At 41.6% G+C, this 18,008-nt stretch overlaps 1 protein-coding gene across 7 annotated transcripts in view; it reads right to left on the bottom strand.

Annotated features, from left to right (window-relative positions):
• Positions 1-17,722, bottom strand: part of plce1 (phospholipase C, epsilon 1) — a 131,030-nt gene extending 113,308 nt beyond the window's left edge. For 5 of the 7 annotated variants that reach the window (XM_050059935.1, XM_050059939.1, XM_050059940.1 and 2 more), the window contains exons 1-3: positions 17,607-17,722; positions 14,055-14,157; positions 6,217-6,313 (exon numbers count right to left, since the gene is read on the bottom strand). The gene's annotated coding sequence lies outside the window, so the exon portion shown is untranslated. The remainder of the gene's footprint in view (positions 1-6,216; positions 6,314-14,054; positions 14,158-17,606) is intronic. The other 2 variants (XM_050059936.1, XM_050059937.1) reach the window with 2 other exon arrangements.
• Positions 17,723-18,008: the final 286 nt, after the last annotated feature.

Raw genomic sequence — 18,008 nt, 5'->3', positions numbered from 1 at the left:
TCAAAAGTGTGGGATCATTTTGAGAAGGTGAAGGACGAACCCAAGGTGATATGTAAACTCATCTTCATTGGTCGACTACAAACATGACGTATCATCTAAAACATGGAAGTAGCTACATGCCCTTTAGCCACTTAGCACAATCATTACTGCTTTGCCGACAGCGTCATTAACAGGCGGCTCGCTCAGTGTGTGACGTGCACTTGTAGATAAAATATAGGCCTATATTAATGAAGGTTCATTAGTACGGTTTTGTATTTCTCTGTAATGTAGCACAGTGTTAACAATGTTACTGATACTATTCTTTCTCACACCTCCAACACAAACCATTGTGTTTTCCCGCCTAAAATATATAATTTAATAATTACATTAATACCGTAAACATGCGGGCGACAAGTTGACGAATGGCCCTAAATGATTACTATTGGTCGACTAGGAATATTCTTAGTCGGGGGCAGTCCTAATTCTAACCTGTGGCCCTTTGCTACCTGTTATCCCCCTTTCTCTCCCACTAGTTCTGGCTGTCCTATCAATAAACTCAAAAACGCAATATAAATGACCTTAAAAAAAACAAACAACTAATATTACAGCTATGTGCACTTGGAAGAGTTCTGGTAACAGTGCTGTGCGCATGACCGTGTTAAAAGCCTTCCAGAGATGATGAAGAGAGGTATGTCATTATTTATTCACCAAAGCGCACAAAGTGCATAAAACAGTTGGATGGAAACACACCTAATGTTATCTGTAACAACATGTTTTGAGCTTGAAAGCTAGTTAATAAATACAGACGTTACTTATACAATCAAATATCGATACTCCCCTAAACTTTCCTCCTACTCATCCACAAACACTGGCAATGTTATCAAGGCATTTGACTACAATTATCACAATCAGCTTATTTATTTTTGATGTTGTCCAGCAGTCTTGAAATACAAGTCTCTTGTCTTTAATGAAAGCTCTTACTGCTAAAAAGGAGGCAATTATGCAAACTCAGTCTGCAGAGTGCCAGCTAGAGAAGAGAAAAGGCAAGGATGCCTATGAAACCAAACAGTCCACTTTTAGTCGCTGCTTTTCATCAAACACAGCTCGACAATAAACAGGAAATTATGTCTCGTATCCAATATCTCAGAAAAACTGACTTAATTTCAATTATTCTGTCTAGATCAATCTATCACTCTGGTAGCTGCATTAATCAGAGCTGGGCAGACAGTAGTTTTTCACCCTGCTTGCACGAAATACATCCATAACAGAGACACTCACCCACAACATGTACGCATACTAATTGTGTGGTTCTGGTATCGTCAACGGTGGCCAGCAATGTATAAATCCAAAAACTAGTGCCTGAAACCTCATAATTAGAGCGACCACAGCCCTATGTCCCTGCCAAAGTGCGTGGGCCACTGAAGGAATGTGGGACCGACCAGGGAGGGAGGACCGGCAACATTTTTAGTGCATGTGTGTATTATACTATACAAATAGGGAGGAAAGGGCACAACTCATTGATACATGGTAAATAATGCAGTCAAAGCATTCTGGTTCCCAACACCACCCACATGCTCAGACACACACATTTATCAAGGTGTCTGTGCTGCGTGTCTGCAGCCTCTTTTCAAGGCTCTGTGCTACATTCACACAGACAAGACTTAAGCCAAAGGGATGAAACAGACAAGTGCTCCATTCATAAGCTCACAGTGACATCTAACCTTCATATGTCTTCCTCTACTTTGCAGCTTAGCTTCTGCCTTTTGAGAACACTGATTTGATAGCTCAAAAAAAAGACTAAAGACTTTTAGAGGTAGCACTGCTTGAGTTATGCTCATTTTGTGCAATGCCAAAACACTAGAGTTCCACACATAAAGGCTAGGAATGCATGATATCAGCATCGTCCGATATTGGCTTTAAAATATCGGAATTGGCCAACATGCTCTTATTTTGCACAATGAATAAATATTACTTACACTGACAAGCATTGCATTTCATGTCTTCATCTGCTGGTGGGCCATCACAATAAGAGTATACATGCGTAATATGATACTAATCCCACTACAGAAGAGACTTAAGGATCACTAAAATTATTTAGGGAAAAAAAGTGGATATATCGATACTGGTATTAGTGCTGTCATGAGAACCGATACTTCGGTACCAAGTCGATGCAAACATGCAAACATACGTTGGTACCTGTTTTTTTCGGTAACGTAAGTACCGGATACAACTTTGCCCTCAGCAAGCCGTGTCGACTCCTGCCAGAACTGACAGGGGCAGTATACGTGCGTCAGTCGGTGCCAAAGATGAGCGCCGAAGAAGAACGCCTGTTCTCCATCGTCTTTGCTAGAAACAATGGCTTTTACAAGTGCTACTGGAGGGGGTGTCATTGGCTTAGTGGTGGAGCAGGCACCCCATGTACAGGGCTGTTGCCGCAGCGGCCTGGGTTCGGATCCGGCCTGTGGCCCTTTGCTGCATGTCATCCCCCCTTCTCTCTCTCCCCCCTTCACGCTTACCTGTCCTGTCCATTAAAGGCAAAATGCCCCAAAAAAAAAAAAGAAAAACAAGTGCTACTGGAGCCACAACACCTCGGCTTGTCGAAAAGTCTGGTAGTAAGATTCGTGTAGGCCTCATTTACACCACAAGAAAAAATAGAAGAGACGCCGATTTTTTGCGTGAGTTGCGAGCGAATGGTCGCGGTATTCAACAAAAAACACTAGTTTGCGTGTGTTGTGACCTCTCTCGGCCACCATAGACATCTCCCCCTTGACCAAGCGAGACCTGACAGCCACGTGTTTCATGTACTTACCCATTTGTAGTGCTAAATATTAATTCTCATAGCGTTGGAATAATCCCTGGCGCGCGAACCTGTCCACCCTGGGCTTTGGGTCCAAACTCACGTCTTCTTCTTTGGGTTTTATTGGAGATTTGCAAACACGGTGCACTACCGCCACCAACTGTTCGGGTGTGGTTTGTATTTTGACGGGACAGCAGTGGCCGCTGCACGACGCGTCTGTTTGGTCTTGGTGTGAATACACGTGTGCTGCCGCTACGCTTGTGGATTGCTTGCAGTGTAAATGAGGCCTAAGAGTTAAAGTTAAAGTTTGAAACAGTTTTAGTAAAGCAGTGAATTTAGAAATACATGAGTTCTGTTTTTGTGGTATCGAGTATCGAGAATCATGGAAATTCACTGGTATTGATATCGACTACTGAAATTCTGGTATCGTGACAAGCCTAATTGGTATTGGTTATTGGTCAAATGAGTTGTTACACATCGGCATATCGGATATCGGCAAAAAACTCCCAATATCGTGCTTCCCTAATCAGGGTTTAACAATAAGGATTGCCTGTTTGCCCAGGGCAAGAAAAATTCCACATCAGGTTAGTAAATCTATCAACTCACTTGCCAAGCCAGGCAAGTGGTTAAAAAATAAAACACGTTGCTTTATCCGGAGCTGATGATATAAGCAGCTCAGTGAGTGAGCCATCTCCCTCCCTTCTCTGTTGACAGTTGTACATATGCAGTACCAATTGGGCACAGTGGGTAAAGAGCTGCAAGTCTGACAGCAAGACGGATAAAACACAGTAGTTTTACATAGACCTGTCAGGTTTCTCAACATCACACCACAACAATAAACTTAAGTATTTGTTGTTATTTGATAGGTGCTAATAAATAAAACATTTTGTATGGGGGCAAGTCAAAACTGACTTTGGGCAAGTAGATTTTTGACCCACTTGCCCACCACAGGCCTGCATTGATCACTGGGCATCATTAGTGTTTTACTGGAGGTGCTGAGACAGTTTTAAAGAGTGAGCCACACCTATAATAATAAACAGGAGACACGCCAGTGAAGGTGGTTACATAATTCTGCCTTCTATATATAAAATCTGAATTGATACTTGAGACCATCTTGGCGTCACTCCAGCCATGATGCAGCAATCCATTACTTAAAATAAATGTGGGCCAGGGGGCGTAAAGGGGAAGAGAAATGGCCCCTTCCCTACTTCCTACCCCCTTACTTCCAGCACCTTTGCTCAGACCACACCCATCCTATAACTCAGCGTTCATTTTAATCTCAGCTACACACCTGTAAAGTTTCATGGCTGCATCTTGCAGGGTTGTGACACTATCACAGTGACACAATCTGTCCACACACAAATGTATAAACACCTGGTAAAGTATTCCAAACCACGTCTGTGGTAGTTCCTGCTAAAATAGGTGTCACCAGGACCACATTTCACCAGGATGACACATACATACACTCGTAGTAACTTTGTCATGGTTACACATCAAAACATTTTGCAGCACACCAACACTGTAAAATAAGGCTGATGGAGGGTGCAAACAGGATTTGTTGCCTTTTATAAAGCAGATCTGGGAAGACAGGGTATACAGGTTCCGGGATCATGGGATGTGCATAATATCTGCTTTTAATATCCCAGTGACCTGTTTTATATAAAAACAGAATTTAAAAAATAATCCACAATGTTCCCTGCATAGTATTAATAAAGTTTATCTTATTTAATGAATAATAATTCGTACCAAAACGAACCCCAAACTTTAAAAAGACACACACATGCAGCGTATTAGCGCACATTATTTAACTGACTACAAGTTCCAAGGTAAATAATAGATTTCAGTTGCACAATCTCTGTGACTGAAACTGAAACACATGGGAGCTGCTTCCCTGGAGCTACACTCCAGATTAAAGTGAGAGACACATCAAGACTTCTGACACACTGATATGCTGAAGAGGTTTCTCTTCACCTCAACCACTTCATCTCAATGTTTGAATGTTTGAGGGGAAAAAAATCTCCACCTCAGCTGAGGGAATCAAATCAGTTTTCAAAAGCCCATATCCTTATCAGCAAAATCAGCATTCATGTGAGTTTACATTTTGTAGTACTGACAGCCCACCCTGATCCAAAACAGGAGGAATCTCACCTGCATGTGTCACAGTCAACGAACAGGTTGAACCAGATATATCAAAAGTTGACAAAGTATATGTGCAAAGCCTTCAGCCACTGCATGAGATGAACAATATCTCTCCCCAATGCCTGTGTCTTATGAGACTCTCACCTTCTGTAAATCATAAATAAAATACAATAAGAGTAGTCTACCTTTCTGTGTACCTGTGAGGACATGCCTATATTCTTAATTACCTGAAATCACGCATGAAGTTTGGTATGCATGAACATGCCAATAAGCTTGGGCGGAGATCAGCAACCGTAGCACAGGCAAGTCCTACCAACCGAAACGACTGGGAGGAGCAATGAGAAACAAAAGTACAGCAATGTGCAGACAAGATGCAATAAAAAACACGGAAAACAACAATGTTCTATTTGGGAACCATCTGTGTTCATCGTCTGCTGCTTCGGCTAATGTTGTGGCTGTACAGATGTTAGCTGTCGCCTTGACGCTGATGTCATTCAAGGACACGGACACGCTTGACACACAATAGGGCATGAACCTGTCCAAATATGGGTTAGAAGGGCGAGACTAGCGTAACTTTTTGGCTACTCCAGGCAAGAATTTTCACACTGTGGCTTTAAATCCTGAATCCACAGATAGACAGCTGTGCTTACCATCGAGCTAATTTAAAAACACTCTGAAATTAGTAACAGGATAGCATTTCCACACTGTGGTTATTTTAAATGGAAGCATGTGGACTTGAATTAAGGTTTGATATAGATGTGCAACAGCTGTTCATTTAGTCTTGATCCTTATGGCTGCGTTTACTTCTCAGAACTTACAGAAATAGAAAATTAAATGGCAACAATAAAGACTTCACAGCACCACAACCATAGCAGACATTTACAAATAAAAGAGAACTGCTAGTAATCAAAAAATAATGATACAATCTCTTCAGTTGCTAACCTTAAAACATGCACACACACTGAACACAGTTCAAAGTAGCTCTTGTTATCAGCTGAACTGTGACCCTGACCGGGAAATCAAATGGCTCTTCCAGGCTAAATCTCAGCCTTGGGCCAAAAACGCAGACAAACACACACCCACATGCACACCCACAAGGGAAACCAGGTCACACAGAGTGACAAGTGCACTGACCAAGAAAACCCTCAATCACTTCTACTTGACTTGTCGTATTATATACAATATTGTAAAGCACATGGAACTCATAACACCAGACTCCTTCTTCTTCTAGGAATTATCTAAAATGGTACAAAAATCTAAGCACTACAATGAGGTAGGTATAATTTAATGATAATACTTACACTAAAGTAGGCAGGTAGCCTTGTAAAAAGTCTTGTAAATATAATACTCCAGGTTTTCCAGGTGAATCAGGATTCCCGCTCACTGTGTTGTTGTCAGCTGAGAAACACACAGACAGAGAGTGAAAGAGAGTTAGTGTGTGAGAGAGCGACAGGCACTGACATGTGGGATGGGCCTTCCACAGTCAGTCTGCCAAGTCAGCAGCCAATCAGAACGTGTTTCTGAGGTTTGTTGATGTAAATGTGTTACCTTAATAGTCATTTGACAGACAGTTACAGCACAGGATGTGGCAGACTGCGGTGACACATAACCATGAATGGTTTGTCCTAAATGAGATGCTGAATATGTTGTAGGGTTGCAACGTCACGAGATTTTCACAGTATGATAACAGTCTCAGAAAATATTGAGGTTTTACCGTATCATAATATTACAGATTTTATATTATTATCAGTCAGAATGATGGGGGTTATTTTGGTTAAGCAACTGTTTAATTACTAAAATTGAAACCTGAAACCATTTTGTTCATGGAAGTAGGTGTAAAATGTCTCCCCTTTGAAAATAACTAAAATAAGAGTTACACAGCAGCTGGTTAGCTTAGTAGAAAAACTAGAAACAACAGAGATAACTTGTTCTGGTCAAAGATATCAATCACCCCATCTCACCCCCCACCAGCACCTCTAAAACTCACCAATTTACAAGTTAGATCTTTTTTATTAAGGGAAGGGACTCACGAACCAGTTCCAGTTGAGAACCTGTTCCAAATTCAGAAACATATGTCTCCAATCTTATCAATTCCTTTTTATGCCAATGGCTTCATTTTATGTGGCTTCATTTTACAAAGAAAGATGACAGTGAGTGGTATGTCTGAAAAATGATAATTTCAAGTAGCGGACAAAGCACCGGCAATATACTGAAACAACTTACTATGCAACAAGAGCTTAAATTCCAGGAATGCCATGAATTTGAGACTCAACGCACAAGCGCCATTGCTTCCCAACTGAACAGCATGTCCCTTAACAAGGATTAATATCCTATTTTATAATGAAATTAACGCCAGGCAGACAGGCTGAGCAGGTTTTTTCTTTGAATAACAAAAAATGTTAAACAGTGGAGCTTTTGCACACCTGAGTCACATGCATGTCTTTTTTTCTGCTCTGTTTTTACACTGTGTTCACACTCAGAGATAATACAGTTGCGTTGACGCTGAAAACCTGTGTAGGCCAAGTCTTGTTGTGCCCATCAGGTTGCCAGGTAACCAATGGGGACTTACATTTCTTTGGAAATACTCACTCCAACTGCCGAAGCACACTTTGGCACAAACCGGACCGTACATAAATTCTGAGCACTGTTGAAATGCACCATTATGTTATTCAGAGCACCACACTCCCTGAGCAGTAGAGCATACTCTGGGCACTCTGTCTGTGGAGACAGAGCAGCAGAGCGCCAAGCTAAGTGTATGTGTGGTTCATGTGGTTGTTTGTGAACTTACGTAAAAACAGAACGATCTGTTACATCAAACAACAGCACACTCCATTATACTGGATTTACAAACACACACTACGCAACTAAAATCTATTGCCAGTTGTCTACCTAGAAGTGCAATGCTTTGAGTACATGGGTACATTTTCTGTTTCAACGCTGAGAACACTACAGTGGAATAAAGCTCATTTGGGTGTAAAACAGAAAACAAACATTCTTTGGGTCCACAAAATCAGGCTCTCATGCATTGTCTATGGAGCAGCTCCAGACTTTAAACCCTATGACATCACAAGTGTTGAGACTTAGCCTACTTTTCTGGCATCTGGCTTTGTGGGAGAGCAGCTCATGTTCACAAACATTGATTGAACTTTCGTTGGCCGTGGAAATAACATATGCAACTCTTACTTTAGGTGGTGTTCCCCTTTAAACTATAGCACATAGGCCCTTGGTTGTATTCTAGACAATCCCAGACAACAACCTGGATTTTAGAAATATTAAAACATAGTTGAGGCAAAGGTTTGAACATGGGCTTGTACACTACTTCAAACAGCTTGTATACTTCAATAAAAGCCAAGGAAAACAGTGATCTCAGCTGCAGCACTGGAAAAAAACAGATGAAATACGGACAGACAGTTGTCTGCTCATCTTGTTTTAAAAGAGAACTGCTGGGTACTACCAACATATTCCGTGCTGCAATAAAGTGTAACACATGTTGATGAAAGCAAAAGGGGATGATCTCAGCACCTCTGACAGTCCTGAAGAAACGGGATATAATCAAAATCAGATGGTTAACAACAAAACTGTGCTGTTTTTTGTTGGGGTTTTTTGTATTTGTGGGTGTGACGTGTCACTTGTTCCCTCATTTATCTCAAGAGAGTATTTCGACACTGCCATACATCAAGTAGAAAATGATGTACAGTGTAATTTGTGTTGGAGCTAACACCATGTAATACTAATGTCGCTTTCACATACAGGGCATGTCACAGTATTGCAATGTGGTGTGACATCACAGGTCAAGTTTTACTTGAGAGTTTTAGTACAATTTAAAGCAGTGGTTCCCAACTGGTCCAGCCACAAGGTCCAGATTTGTCTTTAGTTATCAGTTCAAGGTCCACAAAGTTCAATATATTCATCATCATACTTGTGTTTGGCCATGTTGTGGAGCTACTTTTCTGTCTCTGTTGAGCAGCTGTTCGTTATTCACTCACTCTACAGCATGAAACAGTATTTTAAAATAAAAGCTTGTGCCAGGAATTCACTGTACTTCAAAAGAAAGTGTGCTTTTTAAAAACTTAATATGTTCACAAGTTACAATGGACCAGCAACCCACTTCTGGACTGCGACCCACCAGCTGGGAACCACTGATTTAAAGTACATCTCAAAAAATCCCAATGTCCTCAAACAAGACAAAAATAAAGTCCCAATGTCGTCAAACGAGTACATCCTACAGCATCTTATCGTGTTACTGTTGCTTAAATTGGTCAAATTTGTTGTCAGACTACAAACTTAATCAATTATAAATAAACAAGTTTCAACCATAGCATGTGATCAGGTTTTGTACCTTGCCCACTTTTGTGTCCGGATCGGCTGCAGAGTGACTTGGCAGAGATGGCTGCTATCTTGCTTTACCATGGATTAGTGCATTGTACTCTTACTACCACTAGATGGCACAGCAAGTGTCCTCAAACAAGGACAACAGGTCTGAGTTAAGTAGAATGAAGTATAAGGTGCAGGAAACCAAAAATGTGGTGTCCTCATATGAGGACACAGGGTCTCAGGAGGTAATTTTAATGGATGAAGGTAGGAAACTGTTAGCCATAAGCACTTCATAAGCTAATGGTAGATCAAGGTGGTTATAGCTAGTAAAAGCCCAGTCACCAGAATAAAATGCTGGCACTGTACGTTTTGCAAACCACAGACATGTTACATTTGTTAGTTTCATACTAATCATTTCAACATTTCTAAAGGGATGTAGCTCAGATTACATGCACATAAGCTGAGTTTCTCATCAAGAGGAGGAGGAGGAGGAGGAGGAGGAGGAGGAGGAGGAGGAGGAGGGTATGGTGATGGTGAGACACCACCCAGGCTGCCAAGCAGCAGAACACTGTTCAAAACCAACGAATAGTGGGTATTTTTTAACGACAGGTTGAGACATTTCCAGCCATTTTGGTAGCGACAAAAGTGTTTTGTTGTGTTTTTACCAAGAGTACGAGACAGGTCCAGCTGTGTTATAGCGCCAAAACCATTTCTTTTTTTTTAACGAGAGTTCGTGACACTTCCTGCAGTGTTTGTAGCAACCAAACTGGGTATATTAAGCCAAAACATGATGTTTTCCTAACCCTTACCAAGTAGTTTAAGTGCCTAAACCTAACCACACATTAACCACAGTGCTGTCACAACATCAAATTGAAATTTTCAACATATCCGCTATATATGAAACATACTAATGTTACATTTTCGTGGTTTGCATAAGTGTACAATGCCAACATTTATTCTGGCGACTGGGGTGCTGATTGATGGATGTGAATCTAAATCTGTCACAGCTCTAAAGAAGGACAGTTTTTTTTTTTAAGTTAACACATTCGACCTCTTATTGAAATTATGGATTTAAACACTAATGCCTCTTGTGTAATAACCTATTGTCTCAGTGGGTAGTCAATCAACATGAGTAACAATTTGTTTTAATGAGTTCGTGTCTCAGGAACAGAACCTTTTTTGCAACCGTGTCCTAAATCATTGTTTATCCCCTCAACAGGAGGCCTTCACGCTCACATAAAAGCCTTTTTCTAATGTTCATTCATGGAGGATTATTTCACAACTCATCCAAACGATGACTCATGCCCTGGTATGTGATTATTAGGTCTAACTTCACATGGAGTGCAGGAAAGTATGGCCAAATCAGTGAGGTGGAAAGCAGCACCGTGAATTACTGCTTTGTATTTTTCATTATTTCTGAAGTTCACTTTGATACAACAGAGTCAGTGGATAAGGAGAGTAAGAGGGAGAGTAAATGGCATGGAAAATCTAAAAGTGTAAAATGAGAGCTGGATTCAAACTGAGCTGAAATGTCACTTATCCTCCTGAGCCTCCAAATTACTCGGCTAAATACTTCACACTAAGATTCTGTGCTGGATCTGTAGAATTCCTCCAGCATAATAAGCAGGTCAGGGAGGGAAGGAATCCCCTTTTCTGTTGTGTATGGGCCATGGAAAAAACAGCATATGCCATGTGAGTACAAAAGAGTGACGCTCCAACTGTGTCACCCAGCTGCAAAGAGACAGGCATGCAGCTGACAACACAGATTTCAATTAGATCATCTTTTCAGTCACGAATGCTTTGGTGATGCCAAAAAGGTGACTACTAGTGCTAAAGAGAAAGTTCCAAAACCTAACTAATGTGAATTCCATTCATAATCTAAGAAACTCTGAGAAGTGAGTCAAGTAACAGGACTGGCGAGAAGAGGAAATAAGGGAAAAACAATCCTTTAGAGAGAATATTACACGTGAGAGAGTGTAATGCAACAAGGGATGCACTGATAACATACTTGCTTTCAGTCTTAATCTGGCCGAAACCACTGGACTGACTACGGGAAAAAATAACTTTACCTTCAAAAGTTAATGACTGACAAGTATTCCCTGGAAGACAATGAAAATACCAAACAAAATTAAATAACATATCTCCAGTGAGCTGGCAAAAGAGAAGTAACATATTCTTTGTGAAAACAAAGAAGAATTTTTGACAATTTATTATTCAAGGAATAACTGATCATTTGAAGGGGGTCGTAAGAGGTCCATAGTTAGTGCATTACTCACAGCAGATGTCAGTCTGCAAGCCCCCACTTCGGAGGAACAGGCAGGAGTATTGACATGGAATGTAAGTGATGTACTGCTGTGGACAGGTCAGCAACAAAACTGTTTTGAAGCCATATTGTGTTCTTTAAAGCCAGACTCCATTTAGAAAAACAGTAATTCAACATCGCTGGACACAGGAGCCCCTGATCTTATCCATTGATGTGCCTTTTTCAGGGCAATGGGGGGCATGAGCAAGTAACAAAACGTGTAGCTCAGCGTGTGACGTAAACAGTGACATGATGCGGCATCATCAACAGCCCCTCCTGTTGCGGAAGGCCGCCTCGGTCTGTTTAAACTAAAAGGGTTCCGCCAATATGACTATGCTACGAGGCGGAAAATCGGGCACCTCAGATCAACTCGCCAATCCGGCTCTGTGTCTAAACGCTCACAGCTTGCCGGCAAAACGGCCCAACATTCGCGGAAAATCTGGCAGTGTAAAAGGGGCTATAGACTGATACGCAAGGACACACATGCAGGAAAAAAGAAATGGAAACCTAGCAACACCATCCCTTGCCGTCAGCTACCGCCACACATAGATTCTATTTCTGTGGGAAACACTGCAGTTAGTTTTATTTATTATCATTTATTATTGTGCAACTTTGGCGTTTAAAAAAGTTAGTTCAGATTCACCAAAGTCACACAATCACATAAACACACTAACTGATCGTGGAAGCAGTAAAACAGAAGCATCAAGCGGGCTAAAATTAGTATTTGTCAATAGAGTCTGGTGGCTTTAAAAAGACCGTGTATGAGGAACTGAAGTTGTACACGGCTTCTCCGTCGGGATGAGCTGTCTATGGCAAGGAAAAGCCGGGAAACTATTCCCAATATAGTAGACACTTAAATTGTTATTGAATGTTTAGGTGGGACTTTTTTTAGCTGGCTAAATTGGAATTTGCTGCTAGCCCCATTCACAGCAGTGCATTACCTTGCTTTAATGTCAGTCCTCCTGCCTGCTTCTCCAAACTAGAGGCGTATACTGTCTATGGATAAGAACCTACAACATACAACCCCACTTCAAAAAATCCAAACTATCCCTTTAAGAGCTTTATACATGCTAAAGAGGAATGTGAAGCGAGCTGTGTAAAGTAAGGTAGATACTCTGTATTGTGGCAGTGTATTGGAAATCAAGATGTGGTGTGGAGATCTAGTAAAAGAAAACCCTGCACAGTTCCCTTTAAATCTTCAGTATACTAACACACTCGTGCAAAAGAGCCCCCCTCTGTTTAACACAGGGGGGTCAGAGAAGAAAAGACGCATCATATGACTACAATAGAATCACATTCCTTAAACTGGTCGCAGTTGAAAAGAAGCTGACAAAGAGAACGGGAGAGACCAGAGCAGATGGAGCATAGACACAAATTTAGATTATAAGAGGAAAATCAACAAATAAAAGCAGAATGCCATGTGAGTGTTTGTGATTACAACAAATAAAAACCTAATTTAGATTTTTGCATTATTGAAAAAATGACTGCTGGCAGCAGAGTTTTGATCTGGCTGAGAGAAAACTGGACCAGGTTTCTAATCAAAGAACTGGCGTGGTCTCGGTTTAAACCCAAACCCAAACCTGAACCACTGCTGCATTTAATGAGTCACAACCCTACTAACGTATGATTTTGATTCAAAACAAAATCTAAATCAACCTCTTATTTTCAAAGTCAAAACCATCAAGTGTGTACCATAAATTGTAGATTTCTACTTCTTAATCACACATGGGAGTCAGCCATCAACAATCAATCAGTCCGTTTTTACAACGGGAACATTTGAATAGTGCCTTGAAGCCCGACCTAATTGAAGTTTGGGAAAATTCAAAAAGCTCGACTTGGTCCAAACCCAATGGGTCGGACCCTGCCAGCTTTGGGCAGAGAATCACAGCTCAAGAGATCTGATGGAAAACTGCTTTCCATCTGCTGGCCTGTAAATTTTCAGAGAAGAAACCCAGCTGAGTGGAATCTGTACTTTATCCATAACCAGATCAACAGGATGGCATCTCCTTTATGAGGAGAATTTAAAGCATGTATTACTCTTCATTTGAAGGGAGTATGGTTATATTTTTTGGGTTGGGACCCATAATGAGTCACATGCCAGTTTCTAGTGGGTCCCCCCACATGACAAGAGCACTGGTTATGTTTTTATTAGTCATGGTCATGGTTTTCAGATTAATAAGTTTAACCAGTCTCTTTCTGGCCTCCTGGACCACATGTTTTTCTAATAAGAAAAAGTGACAGCTGATTCTTCTGAAGAGGCGATGTGATCCTACACACCCTGAAATCTCAAACACTTGTGTCAGGGAGTGTTCATGAAGAGCGTTTCAAACCAGCCACCAGGAGAGCTCATAAATACTAACACAACTGCACAAAGGACTTATGCAAGAGAATACCCACCTTCCCATTAGCAGCTTTTATCAGCTAGAGACAACTCAAACAGACTTTGACAAAAGCATTTCGAGGAAAGGAAAAGAAAGTCAAAAGGATGAAACATCAACCTGCATTTTGTTGCAGCCAGGTTACCTTTCATTTCCAACACAGTCTCCCGTCTGCCAGTTAGCAAAGTGCGAGGCTGGTTACGCTGGGAACAGTGCTGCAAACAGAACAGACTTTTCATGCGAGGGACCTGGGGAACATATGGCTTTGATTAGAAGGCAGGGCAGAGAGAGACGCCAGTGGAAAGTGTGCAGAGAGAGTGGGGCTCTATGTGTGTGTGTGTGTGTGTGTGTGTGTGTGTGTGAGTATGCTTGTGTTAGTGTAACAAGGGCTGACTCAAGAAGGGGTGACTGTATCTTCACGGCGGATAAGTGTGTGAATGCAAGTGTGCGTGGTGCGTGCATGCACTCGTTAACAAAGACAGACAAAAAGATGACTCACAAAGACGGAGACTGCTGAAGTGGAGAATGAAATAAGCGCCAGTATTTGTGAATAAATGTGTGTGTGTGTGTGTGTGTGTGTGCGTCTATAACAACAGACAGTGTGTTGTTGAGGAATAACAAAAGTGATCCACGCCAGTAGAAATGAGGATAAGCCATAAGTTTTTCATACAACAAACAACAAACTTGTTGCTGTTTATTGTAAATTAAATGAACTAGTCTGTCAAATCAGTTCCATGCAATCACCTATTTTTATTTATAGAATTTCATTACATTTCTGGGGACAGACTAAACATCATGTAAGCATATGGCAATCACGCAACACACGCCTCCGCCTAATTACAGTTAATCACTTCCCAGTTGTTTCCCGGACAAGTCCAAGTCAAAATAAGTTCATATCAGGGTCTAGTTCAAGCTTGGGGAAGTCTGGTTTCAGCACTGAAGCCAGTAGACTCTGCTGCAAGGGATCTGGCTTTTATATCTGATTATGTAAAGTAATGGCTTTGATCGGTGGTTTTGCCTTTGCCTAAAATTTGTTCATGTTCACATGTGTTGTCTGAGCAACTGTATGTAAGACAGCATGAAAAGCATAAGGACATACGAATGTGAATAACTCAAGGTGTAAACTACCTGAATCTCAGAAATTTCGTGGCAGTGTAAGAATTTAAATGCAGCATTTAGCTCCTTTAATTGTGTACTGCTGTGAAGTGACTGTAAACAGAGCAGACTTGAAGGTACCCTGTGGACTTTCGACATAATAGTAGCACTATAGAGCATTGTTGTTTTATGAGCTGGTCCCTGTTTTGTTGATGTTGCACACAAGGATGAGCACTCACATGCATGTGCAAATACACAGACAACCCAATACACATTCCTGCCACCAGTTTCACACTATTCCACTGAGCGACAGCTGGTAAAGGGAAAAACGTTAAGACTAGATTAGACTACATAGAGGTGGCGCTATAGTGCCGCCACAAAGTCCCTTCTTTGTGCCTCCTTTGCATTTTTACCCAGAACAGCGACATAATGCCACTCAAGTGTGTGATTTTGGACAGCATGTTGGCATTGCGGAAGCAAAAGAGGTGTGACGGCCGTGATATTTAACACAAAAGTGTCTGCCTCTATTGTGATAACAGACGCGTCGGCAGCGCTTTATGAACAATAGCAATGGCATTACATGGCAATAACAATCATTTACCGTCCCTGTTATACAGTGGCAGATCACGACCTCTGCTCGGAGGGTAAGGACCTCCCAGGCCTCATTGTTTTTCCAATTTGCAGACATTTTTGCCCGCTGTTTTTATTCTTTGAGTTAGCTGCTAACTGCTATCAGCTACTTTTAAATCTCCCGGTGTTGGGTCACATGCATAACACGTTGTCAAAACGTGACACTTGTGTTGCCCATGATCCCGTCCTGCCAGCTGCCCTGTTTGTGCAGACATATGTTCGGCGCTGTTGCTACCTCCGTTGCTAGCTTAAAGGCAAGACAACTATGTCCCCCCATTCCGCAACTGTACCTTTTACACGGCACGGCAAGTGGAATGACGGCATGAACTTTCTGCCTTTCAGAGGCAGTGTAAAAGGAGCTAATGTTAACAACTATATGGCTGCCTATTTCCATTTATGATGTACAACAGTGTAATTTCATCCCATGTCATATTATTTTTTCATTATCTGAAATTTGTTTCATCTGCCATGTTATTATCCAGGTCATGTGAGTGCTTCCCATTGGCTGTGGCTACTACCTAGGTGAGGCTTCAACCGTGCATAGCAACACACCAGGGAAAGGCGGGGAAGAAGAAGAGTGCTAGTAAACATGGATGTAAACAATGCTTGGTTAAAAATATTCAAAATATTTGATATTAAAATACATTCAACATGACTGTTACAACTCTAGGATTTGTGCAATGCATTTTGGTGCAATAAACATAACTTTTGTTAGTTTACAAAAATCTCCACAGGGCACCTGTCATTTCTAGACACAGGTAATCAAAGCAGCTTGAGAAGCATGATGGAAAAAGAATGTATTCCACAGCTGCTACGTGTTTTAAGGTCAAAGGTCAACTTTGGCCGCAAACACCCTTCCAAAGTGGAATGTCACCGAGACAACCAATCAAATGGGAAGCACCTACGAGGAGTTCTGTAAGTGAGGATGCACTTAGGTAGAGAACGAGTTCGAAAACAACAAGTCCAACCAGTCTCCCATCCCTGACTGCCCCTGATTTCTATCTCAAGACATCACCACACCTTCGCTCCAACTGCTGCCTCATATTATGCCCTGATGTTAGAGCACACAAGGTGACTGGAGATGTGCACAATGCAAACAGCATCAATCTGGGGAGAAGTTAAAGTTTTTACAAAGAACTTTTCTGCAATCATACTGTCATTGTGTCAACAACAGTAGCTCCAGTCTCTTTTCTATTGTAAATATGGCCATGTTGTCCTAGTAGTCAGTGTCAAGACTGTCATAGGGGGTGATTTTTTTTCATAAGCTGCCCATGTGTCACTGGACCACAGACACAAGCCAAACTTCCTGCTGGATCTGATTTATCTGAGCTTCCATTTCCATTTGGAGCTCTTCAGTTTAAAGCAACCTCTGCTGCAGCATCACATACAAGAGGGTCAAAGGTCACAGAGCCCAAGGGATGTCTGGGGCACTCTGTGTAAGCAAACAAGAATCGGACCTGTCAGACTGAAAAGTAGCATGCACAAGTGCACACCCAACATGAAAGTGAATGGAAATTGTATTTGAATGTTAGCCAAAAATAAGCTAATGTCAATAAACACAAGCAACTTTGTCAGTGATGCAGCCTTTATACAGAGTAATGCACCTTGAAGGCAGCACAGACATTTAAAAAGATGGCTAATGGTAGTTGAAGCGCTTTTATTAACATGAGGAGAGCCCCAAAAAACACAGCAGGACCCCCAGTTAGTGAGAGTGATTTCAGTTTGCTGTCCTGGTTCAAACTGAGTCGAGCAAACAACTTTTAACCTACTTTCATTTATAGTACCGGGCAAACCAGGCAAACCAGGCTAAACGCAAACCGGGCTCTGTTAGCTTGATTTCGGTGACTTCGGGGTTCCTGTGCCCCAGTTAGTTAACCGCTGACACTGACACCAACTTCACAAACAAACCGCTCGCGACTCGTCTGAACGTGCAGTGACTTGGCAGTTTGAGGACGTGTTGGCACAAACTTACCGACAAATGTTGTCAAATCCAGTTAGCATCCATGTAAACTGCGCGTACTGACGAGTTCAACACACGTCCTGCTAACTTGTCGTGGACTGGCTGCTCCACAGCTCGCGCGGGGAGACAGTTGATGCAGCAGCTCGTGCTGCGGTGGGAAACTGCTCTCTCTGCTCTGGTGCCTTCAGGTGCTCCTCGGAAAAGTGTAGTTCAAAATTCAAACCAAGACTCAAAGTGCTTTTGGTTGCCAAAATAAGTACTATTTTGTGGACTGTAGCCTCATGGGACAGACAGACATTTTGTTTAGATACTATATTTATATGTGTATATATATATATATATATATATATATATATATAGGGTAGATGATAGATGGAATAGTCTGAGGTAAAGGTAAATATGTTAGTCCAGCTG

The sequence above is a fragment of the Epinephelus moara genome, chromosome 13, assembly GCF_006386435.1.
Source record: "Epinephelus moara isolate mb chromosome 13, YSFRI_EMoa_1.0, whole genome shotgun sequence".
In the NCBI taxonomy this organism is placed as follows: Eukaryota; Metazoa; Chordata; class Actinopteri; order Perciformes; family Serranidae; genus Epinephelus; species Epinephelus moara.
This window is presented reverse-complemented; position numbering and strand designations above follow the sequence as displayed.